Here is a 27,941-nt window from a genome sequence, read left to right as displayed (position 1 = left end):
GGTGCCTGCATGGCTGAGAGGAGAAAGAGCGGGGGCCGCTCGCCCGGGCTCCCCTGCCCTCGCGCTGCTGCGGGCCGCGGCATGAGCCGGAGCCGAGTCTCGGCGGCGGCGGCCTTGGCAGGAGGAGCCCTGGCGTCGATCTAACGCCAGCAGCAGCAAAGAGAATCAGATCCTCCTCCGGGGAAAGTGGTCTAAAGGGGTTAAGGATCCGAGGACGGCGACAATAGGGACGGGTTGAAAACCCAGAGCGCAGTGGAAGGGGAGCCAGAAGCCGGGAGGTGGCTGGGGAATAATAAAATAAGAGGAAAGCTAAACCAGTGACCCTTGTCGGCAGTGAAAAGCAGCAGATTAGAAAATGTTTCATGCTAATTTCCATGGAGATTTCTTTAATTTATCGAAGATTGCTTCCCGGCTCGCCCGGCGCGCGCCGGCCGTGTCCTCCGCGGTGGCTGCGCCCGGGCTGCAAGCCCCGCGCGGGTGCCTCGGCGCCGCCGACCGCTGTCCCCGCGCGCCCCGCTCCGCGCCTTAGGATGCTTGTCACATGATGGCTTCATCGGGCCCCTCGCCTCCTGATCCTTTCAAGCTCTTTCTCCTGCCTGGCATATCAAAGGAGATTTGTGGGTCACCGAGCCGGGACGCGGCGTATAAAGTCATCAGCCTCCCCGGCACCACCTCGATCATTTGTCACATTGTTCTTGCAACGGGGGCCGAGGCTGGCTGGGGCTCTTTAATAACTGGATTAGTAGTTACGCGAAAAATGTTGGCTTTGAAAGATACGAAAAAAAAAATATGTATACAGGTAGGGACAGAGTTCTCTTATTATGATGAACCCTGCGTGCAATGTACAGAATTGTTGAATTACACTGTGCTGTACCCCTGAAACTGATAGGACACTGGCTGTTGACTGTACTGGAATTAAAACTTAAAAACTGAAACTCCTGAAGCCACTCTTGGGCACAGTGTTAACCAGAATTTAAATCGAAATTTAAAAAGAAATAAAAAATGTAAAAACTTAATAAAAATACAAGCAGAGACAGTCTAATGCGAAATCACACTCTCCCAAATGACATTTATTAGCAGCATAAGATAAAAGAACACATCAGACATTTTAAGGCTTTTTTTTTTTTTTTTTTTTTTACAGAATCCTTACAAATCCTTACTATTATTTGAATTCAATGAACAATTTAAATACTAAACCCTCAGCTGATTTGGCCACAAAATTACAGGCTGCGCTATTTTTTGTTTTTTGTATGTGTATGTGTGCACAAGCCTTAAAAAAAGCTATTTCAAGCTAACCAAATAATTCAGATTCAGATGCTTTCACCATAATAAATACATTTTAAGTGGAAGTGTTATACAAGGTATATGCATGTGGATAGACCAGTAGTTATGTATTTACAGTATAACATGTAATCTCCAAAATAAGCCCCAGAGATAGGCTCACTATTTTAATGGGTTTCCAGGCTAATTGCTCGTTTGCAGAATTATGTGGGACTGATACAATTGCTTCTTCCTACCTCTTCACTCATTTTTCCTCCTGCTTCACCCAGCTCTCTTAAGGCAGGCAATGAGCACAATTCCCACAGAAGCTACAACGAAAGCCGGAGGCACTGGCTTCAGTAGAAATTTTGTTGGAGTAAAACGGTTCCGCCAAGTCATTTTTGATCAAAGACTTTTCCATGGCTCCAGCTGCTCATACAGTGTGCAGTCCTTCTACTGTGTTTCTCCCTTACCTAAATGTGTACCTTCAAGCCTGCATTTCCAAAGGGTCAGTGCCACATTGCCTTTCTTTTTGCAGTGCTGATTATTATTAATATACTTTAGTTAGTCATATCTTGAAAGGTCAGGACAAGATTCTTTGGCATTAATTATCTGTTGTAAAATTCCGCCTATAAAATTTGAAGTGTCTCCTTAAAATCTTGTCTCATGATAGTACATAAATTCCCAACTGGAGAGGTGCGTTTGGGGAAATACAAAGTAGGCTTTGCATTAAAACTCAAAAGAAGTTCTTTTGCAATAAATGTAACTAAATATAGCAAAGAGATAGTGTATCTTATACAATGTATTATATAAGATACATGTATATCATACAGGATATATGGAGAAATAGAACTTCTTTCTGTGTCTCACATATTAAATTCATCGGGACTATAATTTAGCTAAAGAAAAGTTCTTGAGGCCCCTTTCGAGAAATTTGCTGTTTAGTCAATAGAAATAATTCACAGCTGAGATGTCAGTTATGTGACATTCATGTCACCCATGCCAGTGGCAGAGGTTGGCAAGGAATTCTATTCTGGTCCATCTGGGTCTCAATAGTATCTCCAGCCCACCTACCAGAAGTGCAGGGCCTACCCATCAAATGAATTCTATTTGCCGTCCCTGATCCAGGTTAACAAGCATATGTTGTGATTGGAACTACTGAAATTGTCTCTTACTACCAGTTCTTAAATACTTAGAAGATGAAGTTTTTATTCCATGGCCCCTATGACAAGAAGATTGATTTTTTAAAAGAAAAGATTGATTGATTGATTTTAGAGAGAGAGAGAGAGAGAGAGAGAGAATGTGAGTGAGTGGGGAGGGGGTAGAGGGAGGGTCAGTGGGAGACAGAAGAGAGACAATGTGAAGCAGACTCCCAGCTAAGCACAGGGTCCGAATCAGGGCTTGATCTCAGGATCTGGAGGCAAAATCAAGTGTCAGGGGCTTAACCCGCTGAGCCACCCAGGAGCCCCAGCAAAAAGATTGAATTTATGTGTGCGCCAACCCCAAGTGATTTTGGACAGATGTATGACTCCACTTTGCTGTTCTACTTTCAGAATACTCAAAGCCTCATTTGTGGAATGTAGAGACCCTTTAGGTCAGTCCCAGCATCTGGAAGCATTGCTTACCCTGAAAACTGGATTTGGATTTCAAAAATGAGAAAAGGCATTACCATTTCTAATCAGCTGCCAGTCACTCCCTGCCTACAGTTGTTAATGACATGGTTACAAATGTCCATTGTGAAGAATATGGTCCATAACCAATTACAATATTTTTAAGAGTACCCTAATAAAGATCCTTCATTTTAGCTAACAAAATGCAGATAGGCTATTAAGGAATCTTTTCTTTTCTTTTCTTTCTTTTCTTTTCTTTTCTTTTCTTTTCTTTTCTTTTCTTTTCTTTTCTTTTCTTTCTTTTTTTTCTTTCTTTCTTCCCTTCCTTCCTTCCTTCCTTCCTTCCTTCCTTCCTTCCTTCCTTCCTTCCTTCCTTCCTTTCTTTCTTTCTTTCTTTCTTTCTTTCTTTCTTTCTTTCTTTCTTTCTTCATGCCTACACTTTGTTTCTTAGATACTGATAGGGAGGCATGGGGTCTACAGTAAACATACGAATCTGAAAATGGAGCACATACTTGGAGTTACAGAATTTGGGATTTGATAACCCTTAATCATAACTGTGGTTATGGGTCACAGCTATAAAATGAAGCCTTAGCTGGTATGGTGGGGGGGGGGGGAGTACCAACCTATTTGTTTCACTTTGTTCTCATTAAGCTCCTGTATTTAATATACAACTTGGTCTCTCATATTCATCTCTTTTTGTCACCCCCTCAAAATTTCAGATTACTTTTGCATTTAATTCCTGGCTTAATAACTGTGTGTTCCCACAGGATCAAATACCATCATCCAGAGTTAAACTTAGGAGGGATGGTAAGTGTTATATCATTAATTTCATAAATATGCAATAGTAAAATTAAGTGTTACCCAGTGCTGTGTTCGGCAAATTCCTTCGTGTATGCCAGAATATATTAACTGACCATGTGCCTGGGATATTAGATATTCACACTCTGTAAGAAGATTTTCCAAAAGTGATTTCACCTCTTTTGTTTAAGGGTTGTATGGATTGTCAAGATAGGAAATGAGAAAGGAGGATTTTATATCACATCTTAGTGCCCAAACCAGATATGTCACCACTTTCCACTGCGGGTGGAAATGTTCTTAGTGGACTCAGAATCTTATGACACACTTTTATTCTTACGTTAATACTGATGAGAGCTGAGGTATAAGCCAGGAACTATTTATTAGTGTCTTAATGCAGATGATATAACCCAAATAATCTCAATATTCAAACACAATTTTAGAAGCTTTAGCTCTGCTTGCCTTATTGAATAATCCTTTTTTTTTTTTATCTATTTTGGTAATCTGCAGAGTTTCTACTGGTTGATGTTGATGATGACATGTCCAGTCTTCCTTGCTTATGTTTTTTGGAGTATAAATAAATAAATAAATAAATAAATAACTAGCCTGGCCTAAGACATAGGAGATACTAGGAGCAAACAATAGGGAGGAGACATTGCTGTAATAAAGGCTTTTAAAATTTTCAGTACAGTATGTGTGTTCACCCCTTCTCCTTATACCACCTACACTTGCTTGCTCTACCTCTTCAGCCATCAAAAACAAAACAAAACACCAAAAACAACTACAAACAACAAGCTTTTGAATATTGAGTGAGAATAATACCCCAAAACCCAGAAATGGCACATGGATCTCACTTGCTTTCAGAACCTGAGAATAAATGGGTACTGAGAACAGAGCTCTGAGAATAAAATAAACCCTGCCCAAAGTCTTACTTAAGTGATTTCTCAGCCTGGGCACTCCTGACATTTGTGCTGGATAATTCTTGTTGCAGGGCTGTCCTGTGCACAGCAGAATATTTAGCAACATCTCTGCCATCTAACCCACCCCCACTACTCCTATTGAGACAACCAAAAATGTCTCCAGAAATTGCCAAATGTCCTCTGAGGAGGAAAACAGCCTTGGGTTGAGAAGCACTGCTTTAGGATCTTTTACTTTCATACTCCACTCAGAATATTGCTCATCTCTTCCCCTCTTCTCCATCCTTCTCCCTTAACATCTTTTCTAGCTTCCTGTTTCTCGTCTTTCAGGTCTTAGCTGAGAAGGCAGCTCCTCTGGGAAGTCCTCCTTGACTTGGAAGGATTCAGGTGTCCCCAGACTTAGCATACATCCATTTTTATGACCTTCCACCTAAGCCCCATGGAGTTCTGGCTCTTTTGAGGACAGGAGCTGAGTCTGGCTCCCATGCACTTTTTGCTTCTCACACTTGTGCCCAACATAGTAGAAAAGGCACCCACGAGTGGATGGTGGAGGCTGGACCAGTAAAGGTGGAGGACTGAATTACAGATGTGCTTTGCATATACTAACCCCCTCCTTTTTGACCTGACAAATGCCAAAACAATCTCTCTTTTCTTAGTAAATCTGGGGCCCTTTGGGGGCCACTTTCCACAAGTGATTCCCCAGCAGCATAATGAAGACTGTTATTTTGAAGGTGACTGCCTGCTTTATTTGGCTGTTAACTTCCTGAAGAACTCATTTAGGAATTTGGGCTGATAAAAATGTCAGCTCTGCCTTGTGCCTTTCATTTCAATATGGCATATTTCCCTGGTTCCCAAACCTTGGGGAAAATTCTCCCCTAGAGAGCAGGAGGAAGCGGAAGCAGACCCCTCCTGGTGCCAATGTTTCCTGCCCTGTTCTCCAGGCAGTCTGCTTGCAGAGAAAGAACACTTGGCAGGCAGCAAGGCCTTTCTGTGGGCGTGCGCAGGAGATTTTCAACCACAATGGCAAGCTCGCACCTTGTGTCTGGCTCCTCTCCTACTTCATTAAGATTTTTCTATTCTGTTCCCTTTCTCATTCTTCTTGGGAAGTGGGCCATTTCAAAAGAAGTGCAATGACTCTAATTTTGTGCTTTCAAAAAGCACAGAAGCAAAATTTGGATACATGTGGATGCGTGGACTTCACATATCAGTAGCGTGGACTCACAAACACTTGGAAGAGAATGCTGTCTGAGCAAGATGCTCTCTCCCCACTAGCCCTGGGGCCTCTCCCTCTTCTTGGCCATGTAAATGTCTCAGCAGGGGATGTAGTAGATTTAAAAAGACTGTAAAGACACACTGGAAATAAGAAGTTTAGGGTAAATAAGGCATAAAATAGGGAGAAAAAGATTTACTGTCTTGCTTCAGTGCCTCCCCCCACTTTGTCTGCTTACCAAAAAAAAGTCAAATGACATGTTCAGAGGAGGAACGTAAGCTGAGACAGAATCTGCTTGGTACTGGTCTTGAGTGAGTGTGATAGTTCAGTCTTCTTGGGCCCAACCTCCCTCCATTTGACAAAAATACAATGAAATGTAAGCTAATGAACCATTTCCAAATTGCAGGCAATCCAGAAGTCCCTATGTTAAGTAGCATAACTAATTAAGCAACAAAAGACCTCATCTACCCTTGAAATACAATGCAGGTTTGTGAATTGATATGTATCTCTTAATCATTGTTAATGTCATTTATTGAGCATATATTATGTGCTAAACCTCTGAGCTAAGACGGTTATAAGCATAGCCTCATTGTATCAACTTAGTCACCTATGATTATCCCCCACTCACAGGAACAGCAGGATGAAATAGAGTGGCATTTTGCAAGAACCAGACAAACGGACTTCAACCTGATTGCTCAATTTTTTCCAATTAAACTTTAAATTCTGAGATAATTGTAGATACACATGTGGTTATATGGAATAAAAGTTAGAGATTTGTGATCTTGTATACCCTTTGCATGGTTCCCCCCACCCCATCCCATGGTAACATCTTGAAAAAATTGAGCATGATATCATAACCGGGGAATTCATATCAATACAATCCACTAATCTTATCCAGATTTTCCAGCTTTATGTGTTTTTATTTCCACCCCCCTCTGTCTACTCTCTCACACTGAGGACTGCAGCCTTGGAGCTTACTCAGGTTTGGGTTCAAACCCACACTGCCAAGTGTGGTCCCCAGGATCTTGAGCAATTACTTAGAAGCCACAGGTCTTAGTTTCTTCATCTCTAAAATCTAGCGTGTATGTTTGTGTGTTTTAAGTATTTAGTTCTTTGCCATTTTATCATATGGGTAGGTTCATGTATCAACATCAGAGTCATGATACAGAATGCTTTCATACCCACAGAGATCTCTGTGTTACCACTTTCCTGCTTCTAACCCCTCCTTAAACCCTTGCGACCACTAACCTGTTCTCCATCTCTATAACTCTGTTGTTTTAAGAGTGTTATGTAAATGGAACCACATACTATATAACCTTTTCAGATTGGCTTTGTTCACTCAGCCTCATTCCCATAGGATTCATCCAGTTGTTGAATGTATTTATTATCTCTTCCTTTTCATTGTTGAGTAGTATTCCATGCTGTGGATGGACCACAGTTTGTTCAATCATTCACCCATGGAAGGACCCTGGGGGTGTTTCCAGTTTTTGGCTACAATAAATTAAACTGCTATGAACACTTACATATAGGTTTAACATCAACATGTGTTTTTATTTCTCTGGGATAAATACCAGGATTACGATTGCTGAACCATGTGATAATTACATGTGTAGTTCTATAAGAAAATGCCAAATGCTTTCCAGAGTGGCTTTACAAGTTTACAGTTTTACCAGCAATGTATAAATGATCTGGTTTTTCCACATCCTCACCAGCTTTGGGTGTTGCCACTATTTTTAATTTTAGTCATTCTGATAGGTCTGTAGTGATATCTCATTGTGGTTTTAACTTGAATATTCCCAATGGCAATTGATATTGAACCCCGGTTTCATGTTGTCTACTTTGGCATGTAATTTTCAATTTTAAAAATGTTACCTTCTCCCTCTGTTAACTGGGATTTTTAAATAGGTAACTATGTATATGAGTCAATATGTAAGGGAATCTATAATCTGTTATTTGGCAGATGGCACTCTGAAGTAGAAAAATAGGTTGCAGTCAAATGACATTCATAGGAACCAGTACCACATGGTCTTTACTGATCTTTTGCCATGTACAAAGCTGTAATGTAAGTAAGCATTGGGAAAAGTATAAATATATATATACACACATATATATATTTATTCAAATTATATATATATACACACACACACAAACACTTTGGACTCTGTAGATTATATTATATATATAATAAGGTGTATATATATACCTTTGACTATATTGTACATATAGTAAAATATTGTATATTAGCTTATATACCATAATTAATATTAAATAAATATATTATATGATATTTATAATGTCTAGTATTAATATTATTAAATACAATATACTATATTAGTTAATATATATTGTAAAATAATAATGTATATTGTACATTAATGTATATTGTTAATGTATATTGTAAAATATATACCATGCATTATATATTAGTTATATATACTATTAGAAACATAGATATAAAAACTCAAGAATATTTAGATAAAGAGAAAATTCCTGGTCTATCTTAGCTTTATGTTTAGCTTTAATTTTAATAAAAAGCTGCTTCAAAAGGCTTGTCACCCTATACAGATCTGTGGTGTAATTTAAAGGTTTTTTTTTTTTTTTAATTTTTCTCTATGGGGACAGTTCACTGTGGAACTCCAGCCCTTTCACTGTGTCTGGGTGGCTGGAGATGCTGGAGGTGTAGTCAGTCAATAGATTCCAGCAAGCAGTGTGTCTCTGACACAGAGGTTGTCCTAATCTGGCAGATCCCCCCACTATTTTCCTTTATTTCAAAAACTGTGCTATGTTCTTGATGTTTTGGGCAATCTTCTAATTACCATCTAGAGAGCTAGGTCAATACTCTGTTGAAATCATGAGCTAAAAATAGCACCTACTTTAGTATAAGGCAAGTCACGGCATGACCTAGAGCTGGTTATTCAACACCTCTGAGCCCATTTTTCTCAACGGAGACTCAGGAATGACATTATGGATTTCATAGCATCGCTGCAAGGAGTAAATGGGATGATGATGTGCAGTATTAGACACAGGCTTCGCTTATGGTAATCACCCCCTTCCTAATAAGGTCCCAGTTTCTACTTTTTCTTACCTCTTGCTCCTAGCTTTACTTACTGTGAGCCCTGGTTCTCCACCCACAACAGTATGAGCTACACCTGTGCAGGATAACCCTACAAATTCACTCAAGCTCATGGGGAGTAAGGAGATAAGTCCCTAGTGGCCTTCACACACCAGTCAACCTTTTCCTCAAATACTTTGAAATTATTGCACAAGTTGGAGGGCATACAACCATTATTTTGGAAGATTGATCCATCTATCACAAACCTCTTGTTATTTTCCTTAAAACAGTGAAAAAAAAATTAAAAACCAGCTATCTCTCTGATACATGCTACAAGATGGATTAACCCCGAAGACATTATGCTTGATGAAGTAAGCCAGACATGGAAGAACAGATACTGTACGATTCAATTCATATAAAGTCCTTAATAATAAAATTTGTAGAGTCAGAAAGTAAAATTATGGTGGCCAGGGGCTGGTGGGAAGAGGAAATAAAGAATTAGTGTTTAATGGGTATAGAGTTTCGGTTTTGTAAGATGGGATAGATTCTGGAGATGAGATGTTGATCATCAATGTGAATGTAGTTAATAACACTGAACTGTCATTTTTTTTAAAGATCTTACTTATTTATTCATTAGAGACACAGAGAGAGAGGCAGAGACATATGCAGAGGGAGAAGCAGGGCTCCTTGCGGGGAGCCTGATGCGGGACTCAATCCCAGGACTCCAGATCATGACCTGAACCAAAGGCAATTGCTCAACCACTGAGTACCTAGGTTCCCCATGAACTGTACAATTAAAAATGATTAAAATGGTAAATTTTATGTTAGGTATATTTTACTGCAGCTTTAAAAAAATTCCAGTATAACTAACATACAGTGTTATAACTCTATACATTCTCATCTCTCATCACAATAAATGTACTCTTAATCCCCTTTACTTATTCCACCCATCCCCACACCCCACTCCTCTGTGGCAACTACCAGTTTGTTCTCTATATTTAAGAGTCTGTTTTTTGTATGTCTCTTTTTTTCTTTGTTGTGTTTCTTAAATTCCACATTAGTGAAATCATATGGCATTTGTCTTTCGTGGACTGACTTATTTCACTTAACATTATATTATCTAGATCTATCTGTGTTGTTGCAAATGGCAAGATTTCATTCTTTCTTTATGGCTGAGTAGTATTCCAGTGTGTATGTGTGTATACATATATATGTATGTACACTATCTTCTTTATTATTAGTCAATAGACAGATGCTCAGACTGCTTCCATAGTTTGGCTATTGTAAATAATACTGCAGTAAACATGGGGGCACATGTATCTTTTTTGAACTCTTTGGGTAAATACTCAGATGTTATTGATCATATCTATTTTTACCACAACTGGTTTTTTTTTTTTAAGATTTTATTTATTTATTTGAGAGAAAGAGAGAGTACAAGTGGGCAGAGGGATAGAGGTACCAAAAGACTTCCTGCTGAGCATGGAACCCAAAGCAGAACTCCATCCCAGGACCCTGAGATCATGACCTGAGCTGAAGTCAGATGCTTAACGGACTGAGTCACCCAGGTACTCTAATTTTTATCGCAAATTTTAAAAAATAATTATTTTTTTTAAATGGCTATCCCTGCTTGAATACCTGCAGTGGCCAAACCTCACTTCTTCCTAGAAAATCCAATTTAATTTTGGGTAGCACTAATTGCCATAAAATTTTCCTTGTGTTGGCCTGAAATTTGTTTCTTCTGCACATTTAGCAGTGGCCTTCAGTGTTTTCCCTTTGAGATATGTAGAGCATCTTTCATACAGCAGAGTTTAAATATCCAACAGTGGGTATCCCATTTTCCCTAAGCCTCTTGTTCTAAATAAACAATCCCTTTTTTTCTTTTGCAGTGGCTCTTCCTAGAACAGATGCTTCTGACCTTGCCTTTTCATCAATCTTTGTTTATGTTTTATTTGACTTATATTCCTATTAAAACATTCTGCTTGGAACTGAACACCATTCACTTGAAATGAATGTATAATAACCTTCATGTTTCTGGGCACTGTGTTTCTATTAATGCACCCTAATATGGTATTCTACTTTTAAACTGTTGTGGTAGAGTTTCGTCTAAGTTACAATGCCATATGGCCACTGACAATATCCTCCTCTCATTATATGCCTACTCCTATATCCAGAGTCTATTTGCTGATTCTTAGTTCATTTGTCTACTCCTCCAGTGGTGGTATAAAGCTTTCTTTTTGGGCCAGATGCTGGAAATGCCTTATTCATTCTTGATATCAGAAGCTCATGGTATTCTGTGAGGTGGAAGAGGTAATGGGCAGCATGAAGCTGATGGTTATAGGAGGTAGCAGCAAGATGCAAGCATAGAGTGTGGACTAGATACAAGGATAATTTGGAGTGGCATGTGATGGGTTATGACAGAAGGAAGCATAGGATAGGCTTCCCTGAAGGGAGTTTAGATAATTTTCTTGTCTTATTTGCTTGATCCTTCAGAGGCTAACCCTTGTCTACTTGGAACCTGCTTCTTTTCCTCCTCCCTGTTGAATATATGGATCTCACCTACTCTGAGTGATCATGTGATTAGCTAGTGATGGCAAATTATTGCCCATACTGAAACTCAGTACACACCCAATTTTGCATAATGTAACTTCTGGTGCCACTTCTTTGTCTGGCCCTTCTGTCACATTTGTCTATTACTGGCCATTCGTCTTCATGGAGAACAAAAAAAAATGTTGTTTTCATTTGGAGACCCTCAGGTACCCAATAGGTGATCAGAACGTGCCTGTAGGATGAATGACTAGTGGCTGAATGAACAATCTGTATGCTAATTCAAGGTAATCTAGGGAGTAATAAATTCCTTAATTTTGTTGCCTTGATCTTATCCATAGGGAGCTACTAGGTGAAGTAATGATTGTGACCCTTCACAAAAAAATAACTAAAAATGGATTTCAGACCTAAATGTAAAATGTAAAACAATAAAACTATGTGAAGATAACACAGGAGAAAACATACGTGACCTTGGATATGGCCATGACTTTTTAGATAGGACACCAAAGGCATGATCCATGAAAAGAATACTTCATAGACTGAACCTCCTTAAAATTAAAACAAATAAAACCAAACACACAAAGGACTTCTGCTCTTCCAAAGATAATGTCAAGAAAATGAGCATACAATCACACACTGGGAGAAAGTATTTGCAAAAGACACATCTGATAAAGAACTCTTATTCAAATGTACAAAGAATTCTCAAAACTCAACAATGAAATAATAAACAATCTGATGATCTTAACAGACACCTTACCAAAGAAGTTACACAGATGGCAAATAAGCAGAGGAAAAAAATTCTCCATGTATATATAGATCTATCTATCTATCTATCTATCTATCTATCTATCTATCTATCTATCATCTATCACCATACATCATCAGGAAAATTCAAATTAAAACAACAATGACATACTACTAACACACCTATTAAAATGGAAAAAACCTGGAACACTGACAACATCCAATGCTGGCAATGATGTGAGACAACAGGAATGCTCATTCTTTGCTGGTGGGGTGCAAAATGGCACAGTCACTTTGGAAGACAGTTTCACAGTTTCTTACAAAACCAAACTTATCCTTACCACATGATCTGGCAACCACACTCCTTGATATTCACCAAGGAAGTTGAAAACTTATGTCTAGACAAAAACCTGTACACAGATGTTTATAATAGCTTCATTTATATTTACCAAAACCTAGAAGTAACCAAAATAACCTTATAGTAGTTAGATGGATAAATTGTGGCACATCCAGACAATGGAATGATATATTGTACTGAAAAAGAAATGAGTTGGGATGCCTAGGTGTCTCAGTGGTTGAGCATCTGCCTTCAGCTCAGGTCACAACCTGAGGGTCTCAGGGTCTTGGGAGGAGTTCCACATCAGGCTCCCTGTGGGGAGCCTGCTTCTCCCTCTGCCTATGTCTCTGCCTCTCTCTCTTTGATTTCATGAATAAATAAATAAAATATTAAAAAAATAAAAAGAAATAAGCTACCAATCCATGAAAAAATAACATAGAGGAAACATAAATGCATATTATTAAGTGAAAGAAGCCCATCTGAAAAGGCTACATACTATGTGATTCCAATATATCACATGAAAAAAGTTAAAACTATGGAGACAGTAAAAAGATCAGTGTTTGCTAAGGGTTAAGAAAGTGGGAAGGAAAAATATGCATAGCATAGAGGATTTTTAGGGCAGTGAAAATACTCTGTATGATACCATAATGATGAATACATATCATTATCAAAACCCATAGAATGTATAACACTAACAGTGAACCCTATATAAACTGTGGACTCTGGGAGATAATAATGTGTCAGTGTGGGTCTATCAGTTGTAACAAATGTATTGCTCTGGTGGGGAATGCTGATGATGGAGTGGAAGCTATTCATACGTGGGCGCAGGGAGGTATACGGGAAATCTCTGTAGCTTTCTGCCAATGTTTCTGTGAGCCTAGAACTACTATTTAAAAAGTCTGTAAAAAATTACAATTGTGGGTTTCTAGAGTTTGGGAACAATTATTGAATTTGAATTTTAACCAGAAACCCAAATATTCATGGTGCTTATATTCTATTAAACAGATAATAAGCCAATACTTAACACCTGTTGGTGTCAGGGGTCACCAGTGCAAAACAAAAAAGTGGGTTGGCAGTGGGGTGGGGTCAAGGGAGGATGATGAGGAAGCTAACGGTGTCAGCACTTCCTGTGAGTGGTCAAGAAGGTCCTCAGAGAATGACAAGTGAGGAAAGACCTCAGTGAAATCTCTGGCCATGTGGCAGAACAATTTAGAAAGAGCAATGTATAGATCTGCAAAATTTCTTTTAGCTTTTGCTTTTTTTTAATCATGCAAAATTTTATAGAATAAGCAGCATTTTGCTTACCTTAGAGCAAATGGATGCTCTAAAATGAAGCAAAAGAGACATAGTGCAGGAAACTGTGTCCTCACTATTCAGTATAAGGCATCGTGGAATTGCCAAGTGGTTCTTTACCTTCTCTGTATTTTCCAAACTTTTAAAATATTCTTTTGCTTTTATAATGAACAAGAATTATACTTTTTTAAACAAAGTACTCTATGTAAAATGAAATTTTTCTTAACAGAAAATGTTAATCTCTACTGGCTTAGATTTGAGGGGATCACTAAACACATGGTACACTTTATCACAGAGTCAGCATGCTGGCATGCAGGTGTCCTGTTCAGTCTGGGGAAAAACCCAGGTTGACAGTAGGGCCTGCATTCTGTTAAGTTTCTTTGGAAACTTCTCAATCTTTACCCAAGCCCTGACAAAAAAAGGGTCTACAACATGATTTAAAATGTAGGGGCATCTGTCTTCAGCTCAGATAGTGATCTCAGGGTCCTGGGATAAAGCCCCATGTTGGGCTGTCTGCTCAGCGAGGAGTCTGTTTCTCCCTTTTCCTCTGTGCTCTCTCTCTGTCTCTCAAATAAATAAATAAAATCTTAAAAAAATATAATAGAGAATTGAGGGATGGTCAACCAGCCATCCAAAGCTAAAAGAAATCCAGAGAGAGAGAGGGAGAGAGAGAGAGAGGGAGAGGAGAGAAAGAAGAGAAAGAAAGAGGGGAGGAGGGGGAGAAAGAAAGAGAATCATTTCACTGTTTTCAGGTTAAATGAAGTAGGATACACTCCCTTCCATTCTAGAATCATTCTCTCAATGCTCATTCACAAAGTTACCTACTATACAGACGGTGGGGATAAAACAATTCTCCTTAAGTGTTCTTCACCGACATGAGTTTTATAGCTTAGCTGGGAATTGCATAGAGGATGTAAAGCTCTTGGCTTCCAAGCCTAATAGAAATGAGGTAAGAAGTGCTGGTAGCCTTGAAGGAGAATCTTTTCTCTTGACATTTTCTGAAGACTCAAGGGCTGCTTGGAGCTCAATACAAATCCGGTCTTTGAGATATTTAAGATATATCTGCAATGGTTTCAATCTAAGGGTTTCACACCACCCATCCCTGCAGGGAGGGAGGGTCAGAGGCCTCCACTAAGTTCTCTTTAGCCGTTGGGCTGCTCTTTGATTATTTGAGATTTTTATCACTGGAGTAAATTTCATTTTATATTATATTTGAAAATATAGATATTGAATTTTTTTTTCTTTTAGGCTTTTAGCTTCCCAATAGACCTTTATTATATTTTTTTCTGTGTGCTGAGATTTTCCAAGTTAATACACTCACTCAGAAATGCTAAGTGTAAAGCAACAGCATGTCAATGAAGCTTAGGGGTGTTTTTAAAGAATCAGTTAGTGGTTGAGGTCTTCCTTTGGATTCAAATGAATCAATATTCATGTGCCTTCTGCCATGAAAACTGATTTTCTTCAGGACTCAGGTAAAATGCTTTTCTTTGAACATTTAGAATATTTGAATGTTGAACACTAGCTCCTTGCCTGGTTCCTGTTGTTTGGCTAGTGCGATATTGTAAAACACATAATGATACTCTGTATGGATAAAGACAGGATATGGTTTTTCCATACTTTCAGCAAGTGGCACTTAAAGTTTTGTAGATGGAACTGGAGCCAGGGTGTCTAGAGCACCAAGCTTTCTGACAGTCTAGCTTTTAAGTGCAGCAATTGGCTTTTCATAGATGGTGACTCTTGGGACCTGTCCACTAACAGCATTGTCTGACGTTGGTGCTGTGTGTTAGGAATGTCACAGGAAGTCTAAATTAAATGGCAAGTGCCCTCATGTCTTAGGTCTGCTTTTGGGTATCTGCACAGAGATGGGCCCTCCCTGAAGGAGGAGGGAAAAAACCCCCTTGGGTAGCCAGAAGTCAATAAAGTGCAGGATCTGTACCAAATTGATTATGCCCATAGAAAGGCATTGGCTGCGTATATCAATTAGAGTTTTATTAATAGGTATAGTTTGGAAGCTTAGGCTGACATTCATTTTAATGAGGGATTTATCAATCAAAAATTAGCCTATAGTCATTTACTATTGATTTCAAAGTAGGCACCTTTAATAAATTACATTAGCAAACTAGCTTTGGTACCTTAGAGGAAAGTTAGTTTTTTGAGTAAAACTATTTTTTGGATTTTGCAATTTGTATTTATATTTGCATGTTATTATTTATTTATTTATTTATTTATTTATTTATTTATTTTTGCACATATATTCAAGAGACTGAGAGAGTGGACTGGAACCCATCTGGAATAATGACACATCCCAGTAGTGATGTCAACATTATGTCATAAATATATAGCATGAACCAACTTACCATACTATGTGAGCTATACTACCCATGGAGTCTTCTGGGGAAACGATTATTCATAAATGACTTATCATCCAAAACCACAAGGTAGTTTCGTATGCAGAGAAACCCCATGAGGAATCTATGTGCAACGTGAAGGAATTGATTGTAATGTGCTTTACAATCTGCAGACTTGAAAACTCAAATTCTAGATCTAAGAGTTCCTACCCTAATTGTGCACAGCAATGCCCTAACGTGTGTACAGATGTCCCTCCTCCTTACCTATCTATGCGTGACATTCTTATTTTCATATATATAAATATTTATATATTTGCATATATAATAGTCACCTATTTTATATATATATTTCCAGAAGTCAGGATCAGAGTCATTTTGTTCCTGTTTGTAGTTCTGTTGCCTGGGACAGGAGTTACACTCAAGAAGTGTTTTCTTCGAATGAATCAACTGAGATAAGGTGGGTAGGGAGCACCAGTTGTACATTCAACTAAAGCAGGTGATATTTAACAAGTTTTACGGACAAAGTCTTTATTAGCTGTAAGCAGGATGCTTTGACCAGGTGTCTCAGAGGGCAATATTGAAATAGTTAAGAATGAGAAGCTGGAACTCTGGATTTTTTTAAAAGACATGTTTGTTTGTTTGTTTGTTTGTTTGTTTGACAGAAGTAGAGGGTGGGAGGAATGTGCACAAGCATGGGGAGCAGCAGGCAGAGGGAGAGAGAGCAGGCTCCCTGCTGGGCAGGGAGCCCAAACTGGGGCTTGATCCCAGGACCCCAAGATCATGACCTGAGCTGAAGGCAGACTGGCTGGGAACTCTGACTTTGAAGCTTATCTGCTCTGTAGCCTTGGGCAAGTTGCTGTATCTTTGATTTTTGCTTTCCCCATTCATTACAATGGGTTTTATTAATGGGATGGCATTTGGAGTTCTGCAACTATTAAATGAGCACGTATCTACAGAATGTTCCCCAAATGCTTTGCACCAAGTAATAGCATCACAAATGGTAGCTATTATTATTGTTGTTGTTGATTTTTTTCAATATTGACGTTTTAGGCTATTTTACTCACAGTTATTTTATGCTAAAATGCAAATTGAGGCAATTGTTAACACAGAAATGGAGGTAATTCACTACTGCCTTTGCCCATGAGATGTTTAATGACCACCAGATAGGAGTTCTGCCTTCCTTATATGAGACTTTCACACGCTTCATTTGCAAAATAGGTGCTTACATACACAAGATTTCCCTTTAAAAGTATTTCGTGGCTCAGCTGCTGTTCTTCTGATTAACCAACTCCCTCTTTAAAGACTTGAAGCCATGAAGTTTATTTTTTGTGACATTCACTCGAGTATAGACACAAAAATTGCCAGTGGTTTACAGCAGGCTTTTACGTCCATTCCACCATGCAAACTTGCAGATGTTGTTTGCATGAAAGACACAGTTATAGGGAGAAGGTAATATTGACAGATAACATCTGCTGTAAGGGACACTTATGAAGAGTGTTGTTATGCCAATTCCATTGTTTTTCTGTAATTTGCTACAAGGTTGGGGCCTTACTCATGAGTATTTAACTCAAATTAGAAAATAATTTTTGGTAAGCTTTATTCTCTTAAACTTGTCTTTCTGGGGTTTAATGCAGGCAAGCAGCTAAACAATCAATAAATCTAAAACTCTAGTATCTTCTAAGTACTTAAAAACCTTTGAAAGATTTCTAATTATACCTAGGAATAAAACCCAAACTCTGTTTATGTTCTATACAGTTCTGTGTGATCAGACACTAGTTACTGCTTTCTTTTCCTTTTTTTAAAATGTTTTATTTATTTATTTATTCATGAGAGACACAGAGAGAGAGGCAGAGATATTGGCAGAGGGAGAAGAAGACTCCCTGCAAGGAGCCCGATGAAGGACTTGATCCCAGGACCCCAGGATCACGACCTGAGCCAAAGGCAGATGCTCAACCACTGAGCCACCCAGGTTCCTCCTACTGCTTTCTTTTTTTGATATACATGCCATCTTTCTTTTCCTCCTCTGCTCCTCTGGCTGGGTGTTTTTGTTTGTTTGTATTTTAATTGAGATATAATTGATATATAACATTATGCAGGTTTAAGGTGTACAACATATTTATTTTATATTTATGTTGTGATACCATGGCCACATAGTGTTAGTTGACACCTCTATTGCATTACATGATTATCATTTCTGCTAGTGATAGGAAGAATTGACATAGCTCATTTCCCATCATAGAGGTTTATATTTAGTTTTTATCTGTCTGCATCACTCCAGATTTTCACACGGCTTGTTCCTTCTTATCATTCATGTCCTGACTTAAAAAATAACTTTTTGGATTTTGTATGGATTTCTCCATACAATAAAGTAGTATGCCTCGAATCCAATTTGTAACACATCTCCCTTCATTTTAATCATTGTTCTTAGCAATATTGGAAGCTGTAAATATACAGTTATGTGCTTATGTATTGCAATATGTTTTAAATTATTTATCTGCCTCCCTGATCAAAACTTTAGGTTTCCAAGACCAGGGTCCTTCTCTGCCTTCTTCTCTGATGCCTATCTTGTGCATAGAATCATATTTGTTGGCCAAGTGAATAATCATGTGGATGCTAGTTACTTTGGGGGATACAGAGAAGTTTCAAAGGGGATTTGATCTTCTTAGAAGCCTTCTCTCTAATAAAAGAGTTAAGCCACGGGTGTATGAGAAGATAATTTAACAAGCCAGTATAATTAAGTGATGAAAGCCATAAATACTGGGAGATCTGAATGTGGAGAAATCACTTTATGCTGATCAAGGGTGGATTGATAGTGGAGGTGGGCTTTAAGCTGGGCCATCCTCATAATTCAGTTCTCTATTACACAATCATAAGTGTAAGTCATTTCACTTTAATTGCAACCTACGTATATTCAGTGCAGCCCGCATGAATCAAAGGAAGAAAATATAGGTTGATTTTTATTTTTTGTGTTGCTGGCTTCATAGATGGCACATAAATGAGAACATCTTCCAAATGCACTGCTGCCCACCTTTGAGCTTTAACACATGCCTCTTGCTCCTTACCACACATACTCCAGATGGATTGTTTCTCCACCCCACCGTTTAAAAAAAAAACAAAAAACTTTTATTTATTTATGAGAGAGAGAGAAAGGGAGGGGAGGGAAGAGGCAGAAGGAGAGGGAGAAAGAATCTGAAGCAGACTGCACTGAGTATGGGGCCTGATGTGGGGCTCAATCCTTCAACCCTGAGATTACGACCTGAGCTGAAACCAAGGGTCAGAAGTTCAACCAACTGTGCCACCTAGGTGCCCCTCCTCCACCCTACCTTCAATTCTCTAGAAAGTGCTCTGTTCATCCTCTCCTTTGGATCTTCATTCAGGCTTTTCACTGGCCCTATACTCTCTTCCAGCTGTGACATTTCATGTGTCCAAGGCCTTCCTATTGTTCACATCACAGTTTACAAATCCACTGTGCAGAAGGCCTTTCCAGATGGGCCTGGGTCTCCTGCCCATTCCTTACCCTTCCCTGTATCCTGCCCCATGCCACTCCTTGTCACTTCATGTAGAATGATTGTGTTTCCCCCAGTCTCTAGACCACATGAGGATGAGGATTCTGTTCCCATCACCCCCCATTGCTTGCCTCCACTGCCACATCATGTGCTAGCAAGTGCCTAGCACATCAAAGGAGTTAAGCAAATGTTTCCTGAATGGGTGCATGAATGTGGAGGAAACATAGAAAGCAGGAGTCCTTAAGTGGGACTTTGGAATGCTGAGCTTACCTTGAAACCTTTTTGAAACCATCTTGACACCAATCATAGAGTCTCTGTTAATGGAAGCCAACATAAAAATGCCAACACTACCTTATTTACAAGGTGCTTTGTTCACTAGAGCTATTAAAGAGCCTTTTGGATGGGAAGTTACATATAAGTATAGGTATTATGCCAGAGACCGCTTACTGTAAGGCTGCCAGACCAAAGAGGCAGACACTGTACTCTGGAGACCTTCACCCAACAGGATTATTAAAAGAATCTGTAAGGGTTAATAGATGGGTGGTAGCTCATTAAAACCAACTCTAAATGCTTTGACCACAGACTTATAATATGGACCATCCAGGGAGTCTGATGAAGTCTAAAATGCATCCCTCATGCCACATTATTAGGCTTACGAAGAGGGTGGACACTTGGAATAGCAGGTAATAGCAAAAATACCTAATGTTCACTGAGGCTCTCTCCCATTGGCCAGACAGTAGTCTGGGTGCGGTGCTTTATACACATCATTGCCAATCCTTACAGAAAACTCCCAAGGTTTACATTTTATCATCTCCACTTACAGTTAAGGAAACTGAGGCTCAGAAAGACTTTGTGGCCACAGGAAACAATCTACTAGAGACTGCTTTTTCCCCTTAGGCATTGACAATTGACAGAGTCCAAATTGCTTCCAGGGTACTTCTTATAAGAAAATTTTGTTGGCTGGCGGGGCATATTCATCTCATTCCCTGGAACCTAGGATATGATGCATGGTAGAATGTGATTTCACCTCATGACCTGTTGGGCTATGTGCAGATTCCTTAACCTTTCTGTAAGAAGGGGATTATGATGGGATGTATCTCAGAAGCTTGATAGTTAAGAATTCGAAGAGTTGAGACATAAACATGGCAAATGGACCATATCTGGATCTTCATAAGCACATGAGAGACCTTGATTATCATCCTAAGGCATTTGGGGTTTGCTGATCTTCACTCATTCTTTTGGTCCACGAGCACTGATTGAGAACCACTCCATGCCTGGTAGTGTTCTGGTCCTCTAGAACCTGGTGACTTGCTGCATTTCAAGATCTGTGCTCATGCTTCTGTCTACTTTTTGCAAACATTTTTAAGCTGGATAGTGTAATATTTTAGCAAATTGACAAACATCTGGCTTTCATCTAAGTATCTTATATTTTGAAAATAATTAATTTTCTTTTCTCCCTTAACTCCTGCCTTTGGAAGTTTGTTGGCCTTGCTTGAAGGCTGCTTGGGCTCCTCTGGCAGAAATAATGCTTCAGGGAAAACAGTCTTTTCACCAGTCTTTCTAAACTTGGCAAATGTTGGTTTCAGGTATGCTGTCCTAGTTTTGACAGACAATTGTTTGCAGACAAATTACTTCTCTTCTAATATTGCATCTGGGTGCAATATATTTGAAGATGCATGAAACCTCTACCAGATATTTCTATTTTAATTAAAAATTGACTCAGTAAGTTACTATGATGTAAAGCCGTGGGGTGAAAGGATTTCCCTTCTCCCAGGCATGAGGGAAGCAAGCACTAGCCTACTCTTCCTCTTGCTCCATTATACTCTAAGATGCCTTGTTAAGTAACTCAGATGCTATTTTCCCCCAACAAAGTCACACACAAGTGAATGGGAGTGATGTAGCTTTCTCAGAACAGATGGGGATCTAAATCTGTACTGTAATAGATAGGATTTATTCTAGACACATTAGAAAAGGAAACTGGAAGGCTGGGGAGAAAGACCCAGCTCTGCTTCATCTTCCTGAGCTTGGAGAACAGTGTTCACCTGGTGCCCCATGCCCACCCTCAGGGATCTGCAGCCACTGAAACCAGGGTTCCCACTTCCTTATTTAGCCTTTCAGAAAAAAGCCAATGCAGGAGAAACGCTTTGGTGTTCAGTGGATTTCCAAGACTGAAAAGGCTGGGGATGGATCCTCACTACAAGGTTATAAAGAGGATATAGCCGAGGCAGAGAAGATGCTATAGTGAGACAGGGCTCTGTATGCAGGGAGCTGAGTTGACAGGGGAAGTGACTTGAGCATCAGGCTGAAACACTGTACTGAAAAGAAGGAACCTCAGATACGCAGAGCTCTGTTGTACTTCTGCTCTGGGTCTGTGACTTTATATGCGTTACACATTGAATGTTCTCCACTCCTTGCACTACCTGGGTATTTGGTACTCCCTCTGAGGCACAGACGGGCGTCCTGACAGAGTTCTTACTGGCAGTCCAAAACAATGTACCCCTATAGAAGGAAACAGGGACGACTTGTGGAGGGGAGAGTAGTTTGAGCAGCAGAGGACCATGACCCGAGTGAAAAAATAGTTATAATTTAAGGAATCATTCTCAAGATCTTGTCCACAAAACCAGGACAAAAAAACTAGTCATTAGTTCATTTTCATTTGTTTAAATGTTTTCAGAAGAGGCTAAATATGGTTAATATAAGGTTTGATATATTTGCTTATTAATAAACGAATCCCCAACAAAACTCTAGCTTAATGTGTTACAAGAATCCACAGGGATATAAGAAGGTCAGGACATGATTTAGTTAGATGGGACTAGATTCGTTTTTATGTCACATTCCCTCTATATTGGTATATTACTTTTATGCTAGATTTCTGAGTCCACACCAATCGATAGAATTAGCCCCTGCTTTCCCTTTGTGCCTTCATTTAAACATCAAGGTGAAATTCAAAGGCTCGTTCAGACTACTTGGGTCATTCAAAAGAGCACTGGTCTTCTGGGAATTATCTTTGTTTCTCCATCTCTGTATTGGCTTTTGCTACCCAGATTTGGGTTGTGTGCTGCCCTCCTCCACCCATGTCGCCCTGCCCACACCCATTCAGGAACTGAGCACAGCACCTGCAGTCTTGTGGTTATGGAACAAGGTGAGAGGATAGAAAACAGGTTTTATTTATTTTTTATTTTTTTCTGAGTTCTTTAATTGCAGTCCTGGGCAGGAACTCTCGAGAATGACCAGGGATTTTATAAAACCTTGTAGCCTCATTCAACAACAGACTACTAATTAGTTCATTTATTTGGGTACTAAACTCATCTAAGAAGAGGAGTAGAACCTAATTAGAGAAATCTCAGAGGATATTAAACCTCAGTTCTTTAAACTTACATTTTTTTAAACTGCAGATCCACAAAAGCATACATGCTTGCACACATGCACTTACACACACACATACTGAAATCAGCATCTATATGAGCAGTATACACAAGTATTTGATTAGAGCTGTTAATTAGAAAAGACATCAGTGACTGGTATAAAAAAAGACAAAAGTAGCAAAACGTATTCACAAAAGTAACATGAACCATAATCAAACCATGAATTTATTTTCCCTTCGATGTAAACATCATTGAAAGAAATGGTAAAAATTAGGGGATATTCAAAATAAAAAAATACAGAGAAAGAGAGAAAGCTGTTTTGGTGAGCTTTTCTTCCATCATCAGACTTTTTTTTATATATATATATATATTTTATGGAATTTTGTGGGGAGCTCTAATCGTGTTTAGGCTGATGCTTGTGTTCTGTAATCTTTTCATTTACTTGTGTATTAGATATTTTCCCCATGGCAAGTATATTCCAGACATTCTACTGGGCACTTGGGGGATACCCAGGAGCAGAGCTGAATCCTATCATTCCAGCAGCAGCTGTATGTCAGCTCATTCAACAAATGGTCAGTGATTATTTGCAACTGTAAATATTAATGAGGGAAGACCCTTTTAACAAAAAAGAAATAGAACTGTTACATATAAATATGCATATATTTATATTTAATATGCATTAAATTCATATTTAATATATAAACATTTTCAAATATATTTATATCATATATACTTATATATTTATATTTGTAATATATACACACTTATAGAGAATATATATTTATTCTTTTTTATATATTTCATTCTGTTATCAAATATTCTACTCAATTATAGTCTAATTAACATTCTATTATATATAAAATGCATATTATATTGAAAAATAATATGCTATTTAATACAATAAAGTATCATATATATAAAAATTAATATATATTTGCAGAAGGGAACTACCAGAAAGAAGGGAGAGAGGCCACCTGGGTGGCCAGTGGTTGAGCATCTGCCTTTGGTTCAGATTGTGATCCCGGGATCCTGGGATCAAGTCCCGCATCATGCTTCCCATGGGGGGCCTGTTTCTCCCTCTGCCTACGTCTCTGCCTCTCTCTCTGTGTCTCTCATGAATAAATAAATAAAATCTTTAAAAAAGAGAGAGAGATGTGGACACTGAGGGAATCAGGGAATCTTTGCTAAGGAGGTGGCTTATGATCAGGGTCAGCAGGGATAAGTGAGAAAATGTCAGGAAAAGGAGAAGGGAGATCAATTTTATGAAAAGGGGGAAAAGATGGCAAATGATAAGGTTAGTGGGAATTAAAAATGCTTTGCTCTGCTGACAGCAGTGTTTGAGACAGGGATTGACTAAGGCCATAATAATAGAGAGAACAACAATGATAACAATGATTGTTAGTATTTTCTAAGATTGATCCATGGGATTTTATTAATAGATGCTGCAGGTCCACCAAATCCTTTTAAAAATCTTTTGCAGAAAAAGAGTGTTTAATGTGACGAGGTCCAAATCCAGTTTTTCCTCATGTGGTTCATGCTTTGAAATCAAGTCTAGGAATTCATTCTGAAGTTTTCTGCCATTTTTTCCCCTAAAACCTCTATTGTTTTCTATTTTATTGCAACCTCTTAATCTAGGGTGGTTTGTTGTTAGTTTTTCAGTGTAGCTCACTCAAAACTTCAGGATTTTTCTTATCTATTTGATTCCATTTGGCACCATATGTTAGTATACCATTTGCTATATTAATAGTGTTTTGAGACAGTTCTATTTGCAGATTTCTTTGAATCTCATTTTTGCCTTTCTCTTCTCTCTCCCTCTTTCTGTCTTTTCCAATACTTACTGAGTGGAAACACTGTTGGTTATTGTATTGGGTGTATGACGAGTGTCCAACTCTTGATTTCAGCTCAGGTAGCTCAGGTCATGATCTCAGGGTAATGGGATTGAGCCCCAAGTCTGTCTCTGTGCCCAGTGGGGAATCTGCTTCTCTTTCTCTCCCTCTGCCACTCTCCCTACTCTCTCTCAAATAAATAAATAAATCTTAAAAAACAAAACAAACAAACAAAAACTAGCAAGTGGTGAAGGCAAGAAACAAATTCATACAGTCTGACTTCCTTACCCTGTACTGAATTGGGATGCATAGCTATCTACAATAAGACAAATTACACATATCAGTCAAATGTGTATATAAAGCATTACTGCACCAAATATGAACAGAAGAGGCTGATCATAAGGTATTATCACCTTAGTGATTTTTCAGATTACTTTTTCTTCCTGTTTACTAAAGTTGATTGCAGCCACAGGAAGACACAGAGACATAGGGAAGGTATGTGAAGATGGAAGAGGGATTGGAAGGACACATCTCCAAGCCAAGGAAGGCCAAGAACGGCTGGCTGTCACCAGAAGCTAGGAGTGAGGAATGGAATAAACACTCAGGGGAACCCTGGGTGGCGCAGCAGTTTAGCGCCTGCCTTTGGCCCAGGGCGCGATCCTGGAGACCCGGGATCGAATCCCACGTCGGGCTCCCGGTGCATGGAGCCTGCTTCTCCCTCTGCCTGTGTCTCTGCCTCTCTCTCTCTCTCTATGTGTGACTATAATAAATAAAAATTAAAAAAAAAAAAAAAAACACTCAGAAAGAACCAAACAACTAACACCTTGATTTCAGACTTTCAGCCCAAGAACTGTGAGACAATGTATTTCTGTTTTTTGTGTTTTTTTGTTTTGTTTTGTTTTGTTTTGTTTTGTTTTGTTTTGTTTTGTTTTAAGCCACCTAGTTGGGCAGCCCCGGTAGCTCAGTGGTTTAGCGCCGCCTTCAGCCCAGGGTGTGATCCTGGAGACCCAGGATGGAGTCCCATGTTGGACTCCCTGCACGGAGCCTGCTTCTCCCTCTACCTGTGTCTCTGCCTCTCTCTCTGTGTCTCTCAAGAATAAATAGATTAAATCTTAAAAAAATAAATAAAAGCTACCAAGTCTGTTTTAATTTATTATGGCAGCCCTCAGCAGCTAAGCCATGGTTAGGTCTTTTTTCCCTTTATTATACATTACATCATATACAATATCACTGATTTGCATTATGGGTTTTTAAATATGAATTTCCTTTACTGGGTGTCAGCTCTGAAAAGCAAGTAGGTAATAAGCAGGAGCAAAGGCACATTTTGGATATTAAATAGTATCTTGATAAATCTGAACATCTTTTTGAGTTAGTTTAAAGGCTGCTCTAGACCTGTGTATGAAATGGCACATGCTAAATTCATCAGCTGCTCACACTGTTAATCAAAGAGGGGGCCAGGGATCATAATCATCAGCTGCACAGGGAAGATCCATTCCCCTTCCCCACATCCTGAGAACGGACTTCCTGGCCTACAGCCAAAGCCAATGTTAAGATGTGAATGGTATTTTTTTTTTTTTTTGCCCATGTGGAAAGAATTATTATTTCTGATTATAAGAAGCAAGGCCCACTTTCTGCAAGAAATTCAGAAATAATACAATAAATACATATAAAAGAAAGTAAAAATCACCTGTAATCCCACCATCCAGAGATACTAAAGTCAAATGTGTATACACATATACTAGGTGTGGTGGAGAATAAGATCATTCCATATATATAAGTACATATACATGTATATGTATTACAGGGATTGTTCTCTGCAATAAACTAAATTTAGATCATTTTGTTTTAATGTCTGTATGGCATGCCAATGGATGGATATAGCATAATTCATTTAACTATTCCTCTGTTGATGAATATTTAAGTTGCTCTAATAATTTTTGATACTTTGAACCATATGTTAATCAATGTTATGCTGATATATTTGTAAATCTAATTACTTCCTTAGAATCTATATTTTTGTAGGGAGCTGCAAAAGTTTTAGGGTCCCTCATTAAATGACAGGTATGCTATACAAGAGATGAAATGTTAATTCTAAAGGACATGGGCTGTATTTAATCTGTTTCTCAAACCAGAATGGCTTCATTAGGTCTGCCCCACTCTAGAGGGTATTATTCATGAGCACTGAACTCTTCAGGGATAAGTAATAATAGAAAAATCGTATAGCTCAACTATAGCATGTGCAATGAGTGAGTGATTTTGCAAATGTTCACACAGTGTAGACATAATGAGTAGGTGTGTGTGTGTGTGTGTGTGTGTGTGTGTGTCTGCCTGTCTAGTGGAAGGTCCAGGTGGCTGAGGAGTAACTGTACTAAGGTCAGTGTGGATGGGATCAAGTGTGAACATACCAGGATGAAATTGAAAGACATGACACATCTGACACAGATCAGTAAGAGTCATAGGGATGGAAGTGAGAGGGAGCAATCATGGAGGGGGTATCATGGCTTGGATACATACATGGTTCAGCCACCATGTCTTTCCTTCTGAGAAACCTTCCTCAACCACAACATTGGTTTCCAAAGTGGTTGTAAAATTTATTTTGCCACCAGAAGTATATGAGAGTTCCAATTTCTTCAACTTTTTAGCAGCACTTGTTCTAATAGGTATATAACAGTTTCTTGTGGTTTTAATTTGCACCTCCCTAGTGACTAGCGATGTTGAGCATTTTTTCAAGGGCTTATGTGCTATCTTTATGTCTTCTTTGATGAAATGTTTGTCCAAATCATTTGCCCATTTTATTGGGTTGGGGTTGTTTGTTTCCTTATTATGGTATTTTGAGAGTTCCTTATATATTTGGATATGTTTTTTTATCAGATATATAAATTGCAAATATCATCTAAAAGTATAAGTTTTTTTCATTCTTTTTTAAATTTTTTATTGGAGTTCAATTTGCATAACACCCAGTGCTCATCCCGCCAAGTGCCCCCCTCAGTGCCCATCACCCAGTCACCCCAAACCCCTGCCCACCTCCCTTTTCACTACCCCTTGTTCATTTCCCAGAGTTAGGTGTCTCTCATGTTTTGTCACCCTCATTGATATTTTCACTCATTTTCTTTCTTTTCCCTTTATTCCCTTTC

The 27,941-nt window shown here is 38.8% G+C and overlaps 1 long non-coding RNA gene across 43 annotated transcripts in view; it reads left to right on the top strand.

Annotated features, from left to right (window-relative positions):
- LOC144296920 (uncharacterized) overlaps window positions 1-25,571 on the top strand; it is an 87,721-nt gene extending 62,150 nt beyond the window's left edge. For 2 of the 43 annotated variants that reach the window (XR_013363990.1, XR_013363851.1), the window contains exons 5-9: window positions 3,638-3,677; window positions 16,466-16,567; window positions 17,944-18,079; window positions 23,435-23,553; window positions 25,264-25,564. This is a non-coding gene — a long non-coding RNA (uncharacterized LOC144296920). Of the gene's footprint in view, window positions 1-1,550; window positions 1,769-2,813; window positions 2,855-3,589; window positions 3,678-6,198; window positions 6,279-7,752; window positions 7,768-16,022; window positions 16,201-16,465; window positions 16,568-17,943; window positions 18,080-20,198; window positions 20,300-23,434; window positions 23,554-25,263 lie in introns of those variants that run through there. The other 41 variants (XR_013363855.1, XR_013363854.1, XR_013363865.1 and 38 more) reach the window with 41 other exon arrangements.
- Window positions 25,572-27,941: the final 2,370 nt, after the last annotated feature.

This window comes from Canis aureus, chromosome 2 (assembly GCF_053574225.1).
Source record: "Canis aureus isolate CA01 chromosome 2, VMU_Caureus_v.1.0, whole genome shotgun sequence".
Classification (NCBI taxonomy): Eukaryota; Metazoa; Chordata; class Mammalia; order Carnivora; family Canidae; genus Canis; species Canis aureus.
Note: the sequence above shows the minus strand (reverse complement) of the source record. Positions and strands in the feature narration are given on the sequence as shown.